Source organism: Bombina bombina, chromosome 12 (genome assembly GCF_027579735.1).
Source record: "Bombina bombina isolate aBomBom1 chromosome 12, aBomBom1.pri, whole genome shotgun sequence".
Lineage (NCBI taxonomy): Eukaryota > Metazoa > Chordata > Amphibia > Anura > Bombinatoridae > Bombina > Bombina bombina.
This window is the reverse complement of record NC_069510.1, coordinates 25,524,223-25,544,226: the sequence shown is the minus strand read 5'-3', so window position 1 is coordinate 25,544,226 and position 20,004 is coordinate 25,524,223. Positions and strand designations below refer to the sequence as shown.

At 39.5% G+C, this 20,004-nt stretch overlaps 1 protein-coding gene across 5 annotated transcripts in view; it reads left to right on the top strand.

Annotated features, from left to right (window-relative positions):
• The window catches only part of RALGPS1 (Ral GEF with PH domain and SH3 binding motif 1), a 1,173,485-nt gene that overhangs the window by 128,180 nt on the left and 1,025,301 nt on the right, over positions 1–20,004 (top strand). The window contains exon 1 of one of the 5 annotated variants that reach the window (XM_053695592.1): positions 5,901–5,956. The exons of the other annotated variants lie outside the window; for them this stretch is intronic. The gene's annotated coding sequence lies outside the window, so the exon portion shown is untranslated. Of the gene's footprint in view, positions 1–5,900; positions 5,957–20,004 lie in introns of those variants that run through there. 5 annotated transcript variants of the gene reach the window in all.

Here is a 20,004-nt window from a genome sequence, read left to right as displayed (position 1 = left end):
ATCAGTTTACGCGTGTCAGTCTCCTGCTTCTGATGATCACAGATTCAATTACCTAAATAAAGACTGAACCTCTGTTGCAGAATTGACTCTTCACACTGTATAACTCAATTAGTCATTTGTGTTGGTAATTCCTTTGTTTGCTGTTGTGATTTCTAATTTTTTTTTTCAGTTTTGTGGTTCAGATAGAACATACAATTTTAAACAACTTTCCATTTGAAATCTATTATTTAATTTGCTTTGTTCTCTTGGTATTGTTTGCGCAAAATCATACCTAAGCAGGCTCAGAAGCTGGGAGCAAGCTGCACATATATGCCTCTTGTCATTGACTTACCAATGTGTTCAGCTAGCTCCCAGTAGTGCATTGCAGCTCCTTAAACAAAGGATACTAAGAGAATTAAAGGGATACTAAACCCATATTTTTTCTTTCATGATTCAGATAGAGCATGCAATTTTAAGCAACTTTCTAATTTACTCCTATTTTCTAATTTTCTCCGTTCTCTTGCTATCTTTATTGGAAAAAGCAGGAATCTAATCTAAGGAGCCAGCCCATTTTTGGTTCAGCACCCTGGATAGTGCTTGATGATTGGTGGCTTAAGTTAGCAAATTTGGTAATGGAAGTAAATTTGAAAGTTGTTTAACAATCTAACGGCTAGATTACGAGTCTTGCGTTAGCCTTAAAAAGCAGCGCTGAGAGGTCCCAACGCTTCTTTTTAACGCCCGCTGGTATTACGAGTCTGGCAGGTACAGGTGTACCGCTCACTTTTTTTCCGCCACTCAAGCTTACCGCAAATCCCCTTACGTCAATTGCGTATCCTATCTTTTTAATGGGATTTGCCTAACCGCTGGTATTTCGAGTCTTGGAAGAAGTGAGCGGTAGACCCTCTCATCTCAAGACTGATACCGCATTTAAAAGTCAGTAGTTAAGAGTTGTATGGGCTAACGCCGTAACATAAAACTCTTAACTAAAGTGCTAAAAAGTACACTAACACCCATAAACTACCTATAAACCCCTAAACCGAGGCCCCCCATCGCAAACACTTAAATAAAGTTTTTAACCTCTAATCTGCCAACCGGACATCACCGCCACTTTAATAAATATATTAACCCCTAAACCGCCGCACTCCCGCATCGCAAACACTAGTTAAATTTTATTGACCCCTAATCTGCCGTCCCTAACATCGCCGACACCTACCTACATTTATTAACCCCTAATCTGCCGCCCCCAACGTCGCCGCAACTATATTAAATTTATTAACCCCTAAACCTAAGCTTATCCCTAAGTCTAACCCCCCTAACTTAAATATAATTTAAATAAAACAAAATAAAATTACTACAATTAAATAAATTATTCCTATTTAAAACTAAATACCTATAAAATAAACCCTAAACGAGCTACAATATAACTAATAGTTACATTGTAGCTATTTTAGGATTTATTTTTATTTTACAGGCAACTTTGTATTTATTTTAACTAGGTACAATAGTTATTAGTTATTAACTATTTAATAACTACCTAGCTAAAATAAATTCAAAAGTACCTGTAAAATAAATCCTAACCTAAATTACAATTACACATAACACTACACTATCATTAAAATAATTACCTAAATTACCTACAATTAACTACAACACTACAATTAAATTAAATAAACTAAAGTACGGAAAAAAACACTAAATTACAGAAAAAAATAAAATAATTACAACAATTGTAAACTAATAACACCTAATCTAATCCCCCTAATAAAATAAAAAAAAAACCAAAATATTCCTACCCTATACTAAATTACAAATAGCCCTTAAAAGGGCCTTTTGCGGGGCATTGCCCCAAAGTAATCAGCTCTTTTACCTGTAAAAAAAAAAATACAACACCCCCCCAACATTAAAACCCACCACCCACACACCCAACCCTGCTCTAAAACTCACCCAATCCCCCCTTAATAAAACCTAACACTACCCCCTTGAAAATCACCCTACCGTGAGACGTCTTCACCCAGCCGGGCACAAGTGGTCCTCCAGAGGGGCAGAAGTCTTCATCCGATCCGGGCAGAAGAGGACCTCCAGAGGGGCAGAAGTCTTCATCCAGGCGGCATCTTCTATCTTCATCCATCTGGAGTGGAGCGGGTCCATCTTGAAGCCAGCCGACGCGGAGCATCCATCCAGACCGACGACTACACGACGAATGACGGTTTCTTTAAATGACGTCATCCAAGATGGCGTCCATTGAATTCCGTTTGGCTGATAGGATTCTATCAGCCAATCGGAATTAAGGTAGGAAAAATCCTATTGGCTGATGCAATCAGCCAATAGGATTGAAGTTCAATCCTATTAGCTGATCCAATCAGCCAATAGGATTGAGCTCACATTCTATTGGCTGTTCCAATCAGCCAATAGAATGCAAGCTCAATCCTATTGGCTGATTGAATCAGCCAATAGGATTTTTCCTACCTTAATTCCGATTGGCTGATAGAATCCTATCAGCCAATCGGAATTCAAGGTATGCCATCTTGGATGACGTCATTTAAAGGAACCGTCATTCGTTGTGTAGTCGTCGGTCTGGATGGATGCTCCGCGTCGGCTGGCTTCAAGATGGACCCGCTCCACTCCAGATGGATGAAGATAGAAGATGCTGCCTGGATGAAGACTTCTGCCCCTCTGGAGGTCCTCTTCTGCCTGGATCGGATGAAGACTTCTGCCCCTCTGGAGGACCACTTGTGCCCGGCTGGGTGAAGACGTCTCAAGGTAAGGTGATCTTCAAAGGGGTAGTGTTAGGTTTTATTAAGGGGATATTGGGTGGGTTTTAGAGTAGGGTTGGGTGTGTGGGTGGTGGGTTTTAATGTTGGGGGTATTGTATTTTTTTTTTACAGGTAATAGAGCTGATTACTTTGGGGCAATGCCCCGCAAAAAGCCCTTTTAAGGGCTATTTGTAATTTAGTGTAGGGTAGGGATTTTTATTATTTTGGGGGGCTTTTTTATTTTATTAGGGGGATAAGAGTCGGTTTAATTAGTTTAAAATTATTGTAATTATTTTATTTTTTCTGTAATTTAGTGTTTTTTTTTGTACTTTAGTTTATTTTATTTAATTGTAGTTAATTTATTTTAATTTAGGTAATTAATTTAATGATAGTGTAGTGTTAGGTGTAATTGTAACTTAGGTTAGGGTTTATTTTACAGGTAAATTTGTCTTTATTTTAACTAGGTAGTTATTAAATAGTTAATAACTATTTAATAACTATTGTACCTAGTTAAAATAAATACAAAGTTGCCTGTAAAATAAAAATAAATCCTAAACTAGCTACAATGTAACTATTAGTTACATTGTAGCTATCTTAGGGTTTATTTTATAGATAAGTATTTAGTTTTAAATAGGAATAATTTATTTAATTGTAGTAATTTTATTTCGTTTTATTTAAATTATATTTAAGTTAGGGGGGGTTAGACTTAGGGTTAGACTTAGATTTAGGGGTTAATAACTTTATTATAGTGTCGGCGACGTTGGGGGCGGCAGATTCGGGGTTAATAAATGTAGTTAGTTTGCAGCGACATTGGGGCGGCAGATTAGGGGTTAATAAATATAATGTAGGTGTCGGCGATGTTGGGGGCAGCAGATTAGGGGTTCATAATTATAATGTAGGTGGCGGCGATGTCCGAAGCGGCAGATTAGGGGTTAATAATATAATGCAAGTGTCAGCGATGTCGGGGGCGGCAGATTAGGGGTTAATAAGTGTAAGATTAGGGGTATTTAGACTCGGGATTCATGTTAGGGTGTTAGGTGTAGACATAAATTTTATTTCCCCATAGGAATTAATGGGGCTGCGTTAGAAGCTGAACGCTGCTTCATTGCAGGTGTTAGGGTTTTTTTCAGCCAAATCAGCCCCATTGATTCCTATGGGGAAATCGTGCACGAGCACGTTTAGCCAGCTCACTGCTACCGTAAGCAGCGCTGGTATTGAGGTGAGATGTGGAGCTAAATTCTGATCTACGCTCACCTTTTTGCGGCTAACGCCGGGTTTAAAAAAAACCTTGTAATACCAGCGTTACTTTAGGTGAGCGGTGAGCTGAAACCAAGCGTTAGCAACGCACCCCTGTTACCGCAAAACTCGTAATCTCGGTGTAAGTGTTTAAAAGTCCACTCTTTTGAATACTTGGGTATGTTGTTAGACCCCAATCTATCTTTTGGCCTTCACATAGAAAAACTTGCATCTAAACTCTATCAAAAACTAGGTGCATTGTACAGAAACAAATCCTGCCTCAGACCTACAGTAAAGGAAAAGATTGTACAGCAAATGCTGATGCCAATCATGGATTATGGGGATGTAGTATATGCACCTGCACAGCAAACTCACTTAAATAAACTTAAAGGGTTACTGAACCCAATTTTATCTTTCATGATTCAGATAGAGCATGCAATTTTAAGCAACTTTCTAATTAACTTATATTATCAATTTTTCTTCGTTCTCTTGCTATCTTTATTTGAAAAAGAAGGCATCTAAGCTAAGGAGCCAGCAAATGTTTGGTTCAGAACCATGGACAGCACTTGTTTATTGGTGCTGTCCAATCAGCAAGGACAACCCAGTTTGTTCACCAAAAATGGGCCGGCATCTAAACTTGCATTCTTGCTTTTCAAATAAACATACCAAGAGAATGAAGAAAATTTAATAATAGGAGTAAATTAGATAGCTGCTTAAAATTGCATGCTCTATGTGAATCACAAAAGAAAAAATTTGGGTTCAGTGTCCCTTTAATACACTGTATAACTCGTTTTGCCACTTTGTGCTACAATGTAACTACAGGACCCACCATTGTGCTGAAGAACAGGGGAGGGGCTTAACTGACATTTTAAAAGAGCTGCGGCGCAAACAGTAAGGGATTTTACTGACAAACATTATATATTAGAAAACTGGGCTACATTGGTAAATGATCATCCATGGAAAGTTTATATGTATAACTGAAAACGGTTTTTGGGTTGACTGTCCCTTTAAACGAAACTTTTCCCCCCCCCCCATAGACATCAATGGGGTTGCATTACAGAGCTTTTCATTCCACGATTGCAGGTGTTAGTTTTTTTTCTAACACTCTCTCCCCATTGACGTCTATGGGGAAGCATACACGAGCACGTCAAAGCAGCGCTTGGATTTTGTGCGGTATGGAGCTCATTGCCACCATATCGCATGCACAAGGCAGCTTTTCCAAAACTTGTAATGGCAGCGGTATCGAGGATGAAATAACGCAACTTTTGTTATGTTCGTTTCGCACCCTCTATAGCGCAAAACTTGTAATCTAGGTGATAGTCTTATATGGTGTATATATAAGACTATATGAGACTACATGGTATATATTGCCAAATTGAATTGCTAATTAAAATGCACAGCAGTTAAATTCAGGTACCGATAGAACAGGGATTGTCATATTTATTTCAACTTTAGTAGTCAACAAAGTATTTTTAAATATTTAAAACATGCGTTTCAGGTTTTCCAAGTCCATCTAATTAGAATACCCGAAATCTCAAGCAACTTTTCATTTGGGTGTCACCACTATGAGACAATTTGTTTTTGTATTGGTATCAATTTGTAGAAGCTAAATAGGTGAATGTATCAGTATGTGAACTCTACGTGCATTCACCTGACTTGTGTGCTTAGTCAAATTAAATTATTAGAAAACATACACATGGGTTCTGCTCATTGCAACATGTATAGCTACATAAGACTCAGCCCTTTTAAATGATACAATGTTTCAAGGCTGCATTTTTGGCTGGTGCAGCATGTAGTCCCCAAATTGTTATGTAAATTATTGGTGTAATTATTGATTATTAAATAAGCACATTGCGCTAAACATTGTAGAATCTAATTCCCTGTAATAATGTTTTTTTTTTTTTTGTTTTTTTTTCAGGTGAGTGAATTTTCTTTGCAACATTATTTTTTTGCTTGGATTTGAATTCTAAGTCCCATTCTTGCATAAGGTACTGTATATTTACATTAATTGTCACTCTGTGCACCAGATTAATATGTTCAGAATTGGATGACATTGTGAAATGTGAAGAATTCCGCTTATTTATTTTGGCTCATACTGATGACTGACACATCTTTGTTTTGCTTGTATTGTATAGCAGATTCTCTCTATTTGCCCTCAACTAAACAAAAAGTGTTTCCAGATGTTGGCACTGATCTTATATTGATATGAGGGTTTCTTACAGCAAACATTCAAGGCATTTACCATTGTATTATTATAGTGATGAATGGATGATTTTCAGGCTCTGATACTCTTTGATTTATGTTTTGGGAATGTTCATGAATGCTAAAATCTTATGACAACATTGTCAGCTAAGAGGCGGAGATCTGTGTAAAGTGCTCAGCTGTAAATGATGTTAACATGAAACAGAGAAGGTGAAAGGACAAGTAATTCTTATAGATTTCATTAACTTAAAGGGTAAAATAGGGTGCTCAGACTGTACAGTACGGCATACTACTTTATCATATGTTCCTTTAAAGGGATACTGAACCAAAAAAAAATTATTTCATGATTCGGATAAAGCATGCAATTTTAGGCAACTTTCTAATTTACTTGAAAAAGTAGGAATGTAATCTTATGAGCCAGCCCATTTTTGGTTCAGCACCTTGGATAGCGCTTGCTGATTGGTGTCTGCATTTAGCCACCAATTAGCAAGCGCTACCCAGGTGCTGAACCAAAGATAGGCCAGCTTGTAAGCTTTATTTGCATTCCTGTTTTTTCAAATAAAGATATCAAGAAAATGAAGAAAAAGTGATAATTCAAGTAAATTAGAAAGTTGCTTAAAATTGCTGCTCTATCTGAATCATGAAAGAAAATTTGGTTTTAGCATCCCTTTAACCCCTTAACGACCGAGGACGTGCAGGGTACGTCCTCAGAAAAAGGCAGTTAACGCCTGAGGACGTACCCTGCACGTCCTCGGTGTGGAAAGCAGCTGGAAGCGATCCTGCTCGCTTCCAGCTGCTTTCCGGTTATTGCAGTGATGCCTCGATATGGAGGCATCCTGCAATAACCTTTTACGGCCATCCGATGCAGAGAGAGCCACTCTGTGGCCCTCTCTGCACCGGACATCGATGGCCGGTATCGTTGGTGGGTGGGAGCCGGTGTGGGAGGTGGGTGGCGGCCATCGATGGCCCTGGTCATGTGGAGGGGGGCAGGATCGTGGGCGGGGAAGTCCGGGGGAGCACGCGGGCGCGCGCACGTGCACAAGGGGGCGGGGGCGGGCGCATGCACGGGGAGGGAGCGGGTGGGAACCGCTACACTACAGAAAAAATGTGTCCCAAAAAAAAATAAAAGTGGGACATTTAATGTTAAAAAAAAAAACCCTTAGGTGTGATTTAGGTGGTGGGGGTTGGTCCGTGGGGGTTGGTCCGTGGGGGAGCTACACTACAGAAAAAAAAATAAAAAAAAAATAAACATTTGATTGTTCAAACTGGGTACTGGTAGACAGCTGCCAGTACCCAAGATGGCCCCCAATAAGGCTGAGAGGGAGGCTTAGAGAGCTGTTTTGGGGGGGATCGGGGAGGTTGGGGGTTAAGGGGGGATCCTAAACACAGCATATGTAAATATGCTTTTTTTTCCTTAAAAAAAAAAAAACCTTTTATTTTAGTACTGGCAGACTTTCTGCCAGTACTTAAGATGGCGGGGACAATTGTAGGGTGGGAGAGAGAAGGGACCTGTTTGGGAGGATCAGGGGGTGGGATGTGTCAGGTGGGAGGCTGATCTCTACACTAAAGCTAAAATTAACCCTGCAAGCTCCCTACAAACTACCTAATTAACCCCTTCACTGCTAGCCATAATACACGTGTGATGCGCAGCAGCATTTAGTGACTTTCTAATTACCAAAAAGCAACGCCAAAGTCATATATGTCTGCTGTTTCTGAACAAAGGGCATCCCAGAGAAGCATTTACAACCATTTGTGCCATAATTGCACAAGCTGTTTGTAAATAATTTCAGTGAGAAACCTAAAATTGTGAAAAAATTTAAGTTTTTTTTAATTTGATCGCATTTGGCGGTGAAATGGTGGCATGAAATATACCAAAATGGGCCTAGATCAATACTTGGGGTTGTCTACTACACTACACTAAAGCTAAAATTAACCCTAGAAGCTCCCTAATTAACCCCTTCACTGCTGGGCATAATACACGTATTGTGCGCAGTGGCATTTAGCAGCCTTCTAATTACCAAAAAGCAAAGCCAAAGCCATATATGTCTGCTATTTATGAACAAAGGGGATCCCAGAGAAGCATTTACAACCATTTATGCTATAATTGCATAAGTTGTTTGTAAATAATTTCAGTGAGAAACCTAAAGTTTGTGAAAAAATTTGTGAAAAAGTGAACAATTTTTTTTATTTGATCGCATTTGGCGGTGAAATAGTGGCATGAAATATACCAAAATGGGCCTAGATCAATACTTTGGGTTGTCTTCTAAAAAAAAAAAAATACATGTCAAGGGATATTCAGGGATTCCTGAAAGATATCAGGGTTCCAATGTAACTATTGCTAATTTAGAAAAAAAAGTGGTTTGGAAATAGCAAAGTGCTACTTGTATTTATGGCCCTATAACTTGCAAAAAAAGCAAAGAACATGTAAACATTGGGTATTTCTAAACTCAGGACAAAATTTAGAAACTATTTAGCATGGGTGTTTTTGGTGGTTGTATATGTGTAACAGATTTTGGGGGTCAAAGTTAGAAAAAGTGTGTTTTTTTCCATTTTTTCTTCATATTTTATAATGTTTTTTATAGTAAATTATATGATATGATGAAAATAATGGTATCTTTTTAAAGTCCATTTAATGGCGAGAAAAACGGTATATACTATGTGTGGGTACAGTAAATGAGTAAGAGGAAAATTACAGCTAAACACAAACACAGCAAAAATGTAAAAATAGCCCAAACGGTCAGAAAATGGAAAAGTGCTGCGGTCATTAAGGGGTTAAATTATTATGAAGAAAACTCGGAAATATTTGGGCTTTAATTACTGAAAATCAAGTCTTAACATCCGTAATAGTCTAGTTTTTTTTTTTTGTATTAGGTGGAGAATTAAACTTATTTAGAGTTTTACGTCTAGCGTGGTGTCACTTCACAGCTTAGGGTCTTCAGTGAGGTCTCAAGACAAAAAGGATCCAAGATAGTGTATTACCTCCCCACAAGCAAGTACACTAAGTGGTCCAAACTCACCATAGGAGTTAGGAATATCTGCTTTATTGAAAGCCAATGTCTTCCAGGTGTAACATAGATTAAATAATAGATCAAAAGTGCAAAGTGAAAATAATTTAACAAAACCAGAGTTCAGCTAAGAAGTAACAGGCTCTACGCGTTTCGGCAATAGACTGCCTTATACTAGAGCATATACAATCTTTTAAAATATTTTATATCTATCTTATTTGTTATTAGTTGTTTACAGTTTTATCTCAATTGCCCTTGTTGTGCCTTATGATCGATCCCTTACCTCTAGTAATGTTTGTTTTAACATCTGTAGTAGTTTTTTTTTTTTATTTCATGGCCACATAACTTTTTTTTTTTTTCTTTTCTTTTTTTTTTTTTTTTATCGCTTTGCTATTGGGTTGCTGAATGGTCATTAAAGGGACATGAAATCCAAAAATGTTCTTTCATGATTTAGGTAGAACATACAATTTTAAACAACTTTCCAGTTTACTTATATTATCAAATAAGCTTCATTCTCTTGGCATCATTTGTTGAAATAGCAGCAATGGACTACTAGTTTCTAAATGAACACATAGTGAGCCAATGACAATCAATATATATATGCAGCTACCAATCACCAGCTAGAACCTAGGTTCTTTGCTGCTCCTGAGCTTACCAAGATAAACCTTTCAGCAAAGAATAACAAGAGAAGGACGCAAATAAAATAATAGAAATAAATTGGAAAGTTGTTTAAAATGGGGTCTCTCTTCCTTCATATACAGAATTATGTATGTATGTAGTATTATTATTATTATAAATATTTACATCCAGTCAGACCATTTACCCCCAGCTTGCAATAGCTAGCTAAATTACTCATACATCTAACTGGATATGCAAGCCCCAGAAACGTGTAGGCCATTAAAGCACAATATTAATATGACCATTTTGTGTAAGAATTGTGCTTTTTACCACACTCCCTAGAGAAGCAAAACAAAAAAATATAACCTAGAATTTCCAACTGCTGCAAATGCACCAACTTGAGTGTATATTTAAATTATTATCCATTTGAGTGGGTTTACTTTATATCGTGATGGCTTAAAAACATATTGCCCAAGCTGCTGCATTGTATTTTAGGTCAGCTCCTCGTGGTTTGGAGTCAGCCTGTTTTGAGGTTTTAAATGTAATTTTTATTCAAGACTAATGTCCTCTATATTTTTAAATGTATACAATAGTATTTATTTTCATAGAATAGTTACGTGTCTAGTATGTTTAACAAATAATCCCACTGCCTCTCCTGGGTTTTTTTCTCTACCTAAATTGTGATATACTGCTAAATGAATGTTTCATGTCTTCTGAATGTATTACATTTTCATTGGAGCTTAGTTACTGTTGCTTTAATCCCAGTTTATACAATCATTAGAGACTTACAGCAGAGCCACTGTCAATAGAAATAGAATATTGTTGTCATATAGAATTCAGAGAAGGAACAGTGCCTTAAACCAGGGTTTTCCAGGGTCATTTATTTTGTATAAGAGATCATATTAATACATTGTGTTGTCTTCCTTTGTTTGCCTGTTAGCAAGATCCAGTGGCTGTTCAACTAAAATTGTACTCCTAATGCATTAACCAATTACTATAGTAGAACATGTTGCATAAGCTTTACTTTTGATAATAGACACACATATCTATTATTTTCCATTGTTCTCTCTAATGTGTGTATAGAGAGATAAGATTGACAAATACAACTATTTCAAATACACAAACTAACATAAAGGAGAAACTCTGCATACATTTTATACTCTGCAGCTGGTATAACAAATCACTGTAAGCATAAGGGGACACCAGTTTTACAACACTCTGTCCCTTTACACTAGCTCTGTGGGTTTCAGTATCTGTGAGCTTATATATCTCTGACTCTATACACCGTACCCTTCCCTGTGTTTGCTTGCTTGTGTCATAAGCTTTCTTATCTAGTATCCCAACTGGATTTCCTTTTGTTATCTAAAGCTCAACATACCTATAAATTCTCTCAACTCTTGCTTATTGCTGGCATCACTTCAACTTACCATGCATGATGCCTTGGAGCTGCATTTGACTCGGATATTTTATTTACCTTTGATAAAATCCTGATACTTTCACCTTTAATAATATCTCCACTGTGTTCCACTTGCTCTTACTAGACATAGCTCTTAAAGGGACAGTCAAGTATAAATTAAACTTTCATTATTCAGATAGGACTTTTAATTTTAATTGACTTTCCAATTTACTTTTATCATCAAATTTGCTTTTTTCTCTTGATATTCTTAGTTTAAACTAAACATAGGTAGGCTCATATGCTAATTTCTAAGCCTTTGAGGGCTGCCTCTTATCACATGCTTTTAAATCTCTTTTCCATTCATCCATTCACTTATCATGTTCTGCCTTTATTTCTGTGACTCCATCTTCTCTGGTCTGTAAAACCACCATCTTTCCCCCCTCTACATTTCATCCACCAGACCGTCTGTATTATGCACAGCTCTTCCTCTGTGGTTCCTCTAAACGCTTCCCTTACAAAAATGTAAATATAAAGCCCTTGGTGATATTGCACCTTCCTATATCTGCTGTTGTCTGTGAATACTTCCCCTCTAGCTCCCTTTGCTCTGATCAAAACAGGCTTTTTCCTCTCAGATTCTTTTCTGACCTTTTTAGCACCTATTCTATGGAGTTATTTCCCTTTGTGTATAAGGCTTGCTCTTAGCTTTCAGAGGTTTAACTGTTTTCTAAATAAGCCAAACTTTCATTTAAAGATGCTGCAAAGGGACAAACTAATAATACATGATATGTTCTGATATTTATTTTTTATTGAACAATATATATATATATAAAATCCTAAATTCTGGTGTTTTTGGAAGGTGAACTGAAGCTAAATGTGAGTATTTAGGAAATAATGACTCATACAGGCCCATTTATCAAGCTCCGTATGGAGCTTGAAGGGCCGTGTTTCTGGCGAGTCTTCAGACTCGCCAGAAACACAACTTATGAAGCAGCGGTCAAAAGACCGCTGCTCCATAACCCTGTCCGCCTGCTCTGAACAGGCGGACAGGAATCGCCAGACATCAACCCGATCGAATACGATCGGGTTGATTGACAGCTCCCTGCTGGCGGCCGATTGGCCGCGAGTCAGCAGGGGGCGGCGTTGCACCAGCAGCTCTTGTGAGCTGCTGGTGCAATGTTAAATGCGAAGAGCGTATTGCTCTCCGCATTTAGCGAGGTCTTGCGGACCTGATCCGCAGTGTCGGATCAGGTCCGCAAGACCTTTGATAAATGGGCCTGCTGGACGTCAGTTATCCATATTATGGTGCATCTGCAAACTAAAGTTATTTTCTTAACAAAACATTGGTCTGTCAAAATAAAAAATAAAACAAGGTATTGTTTGTGTGGGTATCCACTAAAGGGGTTAAATAAGCTTCATTGTACAGTTTTCATAGCCATAATTTATATGTCCTAGTATTTCTTTATTACTTACAAACACAAGCCCATGTTGTTATTTTTTTACTCTTAATAACTCTTCTTACTTTCAAATACATTTTTTAGGCAGCCCATCTCTGACTTGTTTATAGTAAGCATTTTAATACCCTTGCTATTCTCATAAACAATTTGTAATCAACGTGTGATGCTTATAAACCTAAACACAATAAATTAGTGGCATTATGAGGGTGTGCTTACACATAATTACATCCTTAGTCTGTTATGTGGAACGCATGATGCACCTTGATTACATGCTGTGAGGCTACAATAAACCTTAGGATTTCTTATTTGTACTGCAAGAAGAGCTTTTATATTTTATACCTTGCAATGCCCTTCTATGGTATTCAGTACATGTTCTCTAAGCAAAGCTCTGTTACTTTTAGGATTTATTATAAGTTTCTACAGTGGCAGAATTACATTTTAATGCAATAATACGATCTGGGATATAATTCTCACTCTCTCTCCAGTGAGGAAAATATTTTCAATTTTGATTTTATTCTAAAACATTTGTATAAAATCTTTAGTTAAAGAATTATGAATCCCCCAAAAAATTATTTACTTCCATAAGGTAGGGAGAGTCCACAACTTCTTTCCTTACTGTTGTGAAATACAACACCTGGCCACCAGGAGGAGGCAAATCCCCCAGTCATTCTTTGCCTTTCGTCACTATAGGAGGTGGCAGAAAATTTGGATAGTCCTGTAATTGGTATTTCTTCTGTTATGTGTGATCAGTCCACGGGTCATCATTACTTCTGGGATATAACTCCTCCCCAACAGGAAATGCAAGAGGATTCACCCAGCAGAGCTGCATATAGCTCCTCCCCTCTACGTCAGTCCCAGTCATTCTCTTGCACCCAACGACTAGATAGGATGTGTGAGAGGACTATGGTGATTATACTTAGTTTTTATGACTTCAATCAAAAGTTTGTTATTTTAAAATAGCACCGGAGCGTGTTATTACTTCTCTGGCAGAGTTTGAGGAAGAATCTGACAGAGATTTTTTACTATGATTTTAACCGGAGTCGTTAAGATCATATTGCTGTTCTCGACCATCTGAGGGAGGTAAAGGCTTCAGATCAGGGGACAGCGGGCAGATGAATCTGCATTGAGGTATGTGGCAGTTTTTATTTTCTGAATGGAATTGATGAGAAAAGCCTGCCATACCGTTAAAATGACATGTATGTATACACTTCAGTATTCTGGGGATGGTATTTCACCGGAACTACTGTGTTAAGGTCACTAATCCTTTTAATAACTATTCTCATGTTAAACGTTTTTGCTGGAATGTAGAATCGTTTACATTGCTGAGGTACTGTGTGAATAAATGTTTGGGCATTATTTTCCACTTGGCAGTTTTTTGCTTTAATTGTGACAGTTTCGTTTCTCTTCACTGCTGTGTGGGAGAGGGAGGGGCCGTTTTTGGCGCTCTTTGCTACGCATCAAAAAATTCCAGTCAGCTACTTTTATATGTCCTGCATGATCCGGTTCATTTCTGACAGATCTCAGGGGTCTTCAAACTTCTTTGAAGGGAGGTAAATTCTCTCAGCAGAGCTGTGAGAATTCTTATAGTGACTGTGTATAAAAAAAAAACGTTGTTTTGTTTTCTTATGTACAAATTTAATTAGTGTTGTTTTTTACTAATGGGAACAAACCTTTGCTAAAAGTTGTGTTGTTTTAAAATTTGATGCAATAACTGTTTTTCAGTTCATTATTTCAACTGTCATTTAATCGTTAGTACCTCTTTGAGGCACAGTACGTTTTTTGCTAAAAAAGATTATAACCAAGTTGTAAGTTTTTTGCTAGTGTGTTAAACATGTCTGACTCAGAGGAAGATATCTGTGTCATTTGTTCCAATGCCAAGGTGGAGCCCAATAGAAATTTATGTACTAACTGTATTGATGCTACTTTAAATAAAAGTCAATCTGTACAATGTGAACAAATTTCACCAAACAGCGAGGGGAGAGTTATGCCGACTAACTCGCCTCACGCGACAGTACCTGCATCTCCCGCCCGGGAGGTGCGTGATATTTTGGCGCCTAGTACATCTGGGCGGCCATTACAGATAACATTACAAGATATGGCTACTGTTATGACTGAAGTTTTGTCTAAATTACCTGAACTAAGAGGCAAGCGTGATCACTCTGGGGTGAGAACAGAGTGCGCTGACAATGCTAGGGCCATGTCTGATACTGCGTCACAGCTCGCAGAGCATGAGGACGGAGAGCTTCATTCTGTGGGTGACGGTTCTGATCCAAACAGATTGGACTCAGATATTTCAAATTTTAAATTTAAATTGGAGAACCTCCGTGTACTACTAGGGGAGGTCTTAGCAGCTCTCAACGATTGTAACACTGTTGCAATACCAGAGAAACTGTGTAGGTTGGATAAATACTTTGCGGTACCGGCGAGTACTGACGTTTTTCCTATACCTAAGAGACTAACTGAAATTGTTACTAAGGAGTGGGATAGACCCGGTGTGCCGTTCTCACCCCCTCCAATATTTAGAAAGATGTTTCCAATAGACGCCACCACTCGGGACTTATGGCAAACGGTCCCCAAGGTGGAGGGAGCAGTTTCTACTTTAGCTAAGCGTACCACTATCCCGGTGGAGGATAGCTGTGCTTTCTCAGATCCAATGGATAAAAAATTAGAGGGTTACCTTAAGAAAATGTTTGTTCAACAAGGTTTTATATTACAACCCCTTGCATGTATCGCGCCGATTACGGCTGCGGCAGCATTTTGGATTGAGTCGCTTGAAGAGAACCTTAGTTCCTCTACGCTAGACGACATTACGGACAGGCTTAGAGTCCTTAAACTAGCTAATTCTTTCATTTCGGAGGCCGTAGTACATTTAACCAAACTTACGGCTAAGAACTCAGGATTCGCCATACAGGCACGCAGGGCACTGTGGCTAAAATCCTGGTCAGCTGATGTTACTTCTAAGTCCAAATTACTTAATATACCTTTCAAGGGGCAGTCCTTATTCGGGCCCGGTTTGAAAGAAATTATCGCTGACATTACGGGAGGTAAGGGCCACGCCCTACCTCAAGACAAGGCCAAAGCTAAGGCTAGACAGTCTAATTTTCGTCCCTTTCGGAATTTCAAAACAGGAGCAGCATCAACCTCCACTGCACCAAAACAGGAAGGAGCTGTTGCTCGTTACAGGCAAGGCTGGAAGCCTAACCAGTCCTGGAACAAAAGCAAGCAGGCCAGGAAACCTGCTGCTGCCCCAAAGACAGCATGAACCGAGAGCCCCCGATCCGGGACCGGATCTAGTAGGGGGCAGACTCTCTCTCTTCGCCCAGGCCTGGGCAAGAGATGTTCAGGATCCCTGGGCACTAGAGATCATATCTCAGGGATACCTTCTAGACTTCAAATTATCTCCCCCAAGAGGGAGATTTCATCTGTCAAGGTTGTCAACAAACCAGATAAAGAAAGAAGCGTTTCTACGCTGCGTACAAGATCTGTTAACAATGGGAGTGATCCATCCGGTTCCGTGGTCGGAACAAGGACAAGGGTTCTACTCAAACCTGTTTGTGGTTCCCAAAAAAGAGGGAACTTTCAGGCCAATCTTAGATTTAAAGACTCTAAACAAATTACTAAGAGTTCCATCGTTCAAAATGGAAACTATTCGGACTATTTTACCCATGATCCAAGAGGGTCAGTACATGACCACAGTGGATTTAAAGGATGCTTACCTTCACATACCGATCCACAAAGATCATCACCGGTATCTAAGGTTTGCCTTCTTAGACAGGCACTACCAGTTTGTAGCTCTTCCATTCGGATTGGCTACGGCTCCAAGAATCTTCACAAAGGTTCTGGGTGCCCTTCTAGCGGTACTAAGACCGCGAGGGATTTCGGTAGCTCCGTACCTAGACGACATTCTAATACAAGCTTCAAGCTTTCAAACTGCCAAGTCTCATACAGAGTTAGTTCTGGCATTTCTAAGGTCGCATGGATGGAAAGTGAACGAAAAGAAGAGTTCTCTCTTTCCTCTCACAAGAGTTCCATTCTTGGGGACTCTTATAGATTCTGTAGAAATGAAGATTTACCTGACAGAAGACAGGTTAACAAAACTTCAAAATGCATGCCGCGTCCTTCATTCCATTCAACACCCGTCAGTAGCTCAATGCATGGAGGTGATCGGCTTAATGGTAGCGGCAATGGACATAGTACCTTTTGCACGCCTACACCTCAGACCGCTGCAACTATGCATGCTAAGTCAGTGGAATGGGGATTACTCAGATTTGTCCCCTACTCTGAATCTGAATCAAGAGACCAGAAATTCTCTTCTATGGTGGCTTCATCGGCCACACCTGTCCAGGGGAATGCCATTCAGCAGGCCAGACTGGACAATTGTAACAACAGACGCCAGCCTACTAGGTTGGGGCGCTGTCTGGAATTCTCTGAAGGCTCAGGGACTATGGAATCAGGAGGAGAGTCTCCTTCCAATAAACATTCTGGAATTGAGAGCAGTTCTCAATGCCCTTCTGGCTTGGCCCCAGTTAATAACTCGGGGGTTCATCAGGTTTCAGTCGGACAACATCACGACTGTAGCTTACATCAACCATCAGGGAGGGACAAGAAGCTCCCTAGCAATGATGGAAGTATCAAAGATAATTCGCTGGGCAGAGTCTCACTCTTGCCACCTGTCAGCAATCCACATCCCGGGAGTGGAGAACTGGGAGGCGGATTTCTTGAGTCGCCAGACTCTTCATCCGGGGGAGTGGGAACTTCATCCGGAGGTCTTTGCCCAAATACTTCGACGTTGGGGCAAACCAGAGATAGATCTCATGGCGTCTCGCCAGAACGCCAAACTTCCTCGCTACGGGTCCAGATCCAGGGATCCGGGAGCAGTTCTGATAGATGCTTTGACAGCACCTTGGAACTTCAGGATGGCTTATGTGTTTCCACCCTTCCCGCTGCTTCCTCGATTGATTGCCAAAATCAAACAGGAGAGAGCATCAGTAATTCTAATAGCACCTGCTTGGCCACGCAGGACTTGGTATGCAGATCTAGTGGACATGTCATCCTGTCCGCCTTGGTCTCTACCTCTGAGACAGGACCTTCTGATACAGGGTCCATTCAAACATCAAAATCTAACTTCTCTGAAGCTGACTGCTTGGAAATTGAACGCTTGATTTTATCAAAACGTGGTTTTTCTGAGTCGGTTATTGATACCCTGATTCAGGCTAGGAAGCCTGTTACCAGAAGGATTTACCATAAAATATGGCGGAAATACCTATACTGGTGCGAATCCAAAGGTTACTCCTGGAGTAAGGTTAGGATCGCTAGGATATTGTCTTTTCTACAAGAAGGTTTAGAAAAGGGTTTATCAGCTAGTTCATTAAAGGGACAGATTTCAGCTCTGTCCATCTTGTTACACAGACGTCTGTCAGAAAATCCAGACGTCCAGTCCTTTTGTCAGGCTTTAGCTAGGATCAAGCCTGTGTTTAAAGCTGTTGCTCCACCATGGAGTTTAAACTTAGTTCTTAACGTTTTACAGGGTGTTCCGTTTGAACCCCTTCATTCCATTGATATAAAAATGTTATCTTGGAAAGTTCTGTTTTTAATGGCTATTTCCTCGGCTCGAAGAGTCTCTGAGTTATCAGCCTTACATTGTGATTCCCCTTATCTGATTTTTCACTCAGACAAGGTAGTTCTGCGTACTAAACCTGGGTTCTTACCTAAGGTAGTCACTAACAGGAACATCAATCAAGAGATTGTTGTCCCATCCTTGTGTCCAAATCCTTCTTCAAAGAAGGAACGTCTTTTACACAATCTGGATGTAGTTCGTGCCCTCAAGTTCTACTTGCAGGCAACTAAAGATTTTCGCCAAACTTCTTCCTTGTTTGTCGTTTACTCTGGACAGAGGAGAGGTCAAAAAGCTTCTGCTACCTCTCTCTCTTTTTGGCTTCGTAGCATAATACGTTTAGCCTATGAGACTGCTGGACAGCAGCCTCCTGAAAGAATTACAGCTCACTCCACTAGAGCTGTGGCTTCCACTTGGGCCTTTAAGAATGAGGCCTCTGTTGAACAGATTTGCAAGGCTGCAACTTGGTCTTCGCTTCATACTTTTTCCAAATTTTACAAATTTGACACTTTTGCTTCTTCGGAGGCTATTTTTGGGAGAAAGGTTCTTCAGGCAGTGGTTCCTTCTGTATAATGAGCCTGCCTATCCCTCCCGTCATCCGTGTACTTTTGCTTTGGTATTGGTATCCCAGAAGTAATGATGACCCGTGGACTGATCACACATAACAGAAGAAAACATAATTTATGCTTACCTGATAAATTCCTTTCTTCTGTTGTGTGATCAGTCCACGGCCCGCCCTGTTTTAAGGCAGGTAAATATCTTTTAAATTATACTCCAGTCACCACTTCACCCTTGGTTACTCCTTTCTCGTTGTTTCTTGGTCGAATGACTGGGACTGACGTAGAGGGGAGGAGCTATATGCAGCTCTGCTGGGTGAATCCTCTTGCATTTCCTGTTGGGGAGGAGTTATATCCCAGAAGTAATGATGACCCGTGGACTGATCACACAACAGAAGAAAGGAATTTATCAGGTAAGCATAAATTATGTTTTTGCCTTCATGAAAGGACTGTAGTTTTAAGTAATCATGTCAACCTCTCAGTGAAAGTATTGATGAAAGTTAGAGTCTGGAGATGCAGGGAAAGTTTTTCTGTGATCCCATCCAGACAGTCGCCTAACAGCTCCTAAACAATCAGTGTTGACGAGTTTTACTGCTTGCTGTTTCACACTCAAGTCCATGTCAGAGTGTCGCTGCAAGACTGTCACACAGCACGGATCCCGGAGGGTAAGACCGTTTTATATATATATATATATATATATATATATATATATATATATATATATATACACTTTTGCTATACAGGATCACAGTGTGCTTTTGGCTTGGAACAAACAGTTTTCATTTTCATTTTTGAATGTTGCGCAGCTCATAATAGCTTAGTGCCCTTTTTATAGCAGGGGAAGTCCTGTTTTTTACGTACCACGTGACCGGGTGCGGTCTTTTCATTTTCCTACGATCCTGCTGCGGATATCACTCCTAAGGAGAGCATTTTCACTGTTAGCTCTCTGGGTCTAGGAGATGGTGAGTGCCCCAGCCATTGGGATTATAAAGGTGCAGTTTTTTTTAATAAAAGTGTTTCTTTTTTGTCTGTCCTTCTGTGAATAAATCTTAGCTATGGAGGACTCTGATACTACATTAGAAGGTTCCTCTCCTTCGATACTGATTAATAATTCCTGTTTATATTGTTAGGAGGCTGTAGTTTGCCTGCCTGCTCAATTTTGTTCCATTTGCCTAAGCACTGTAATAAAG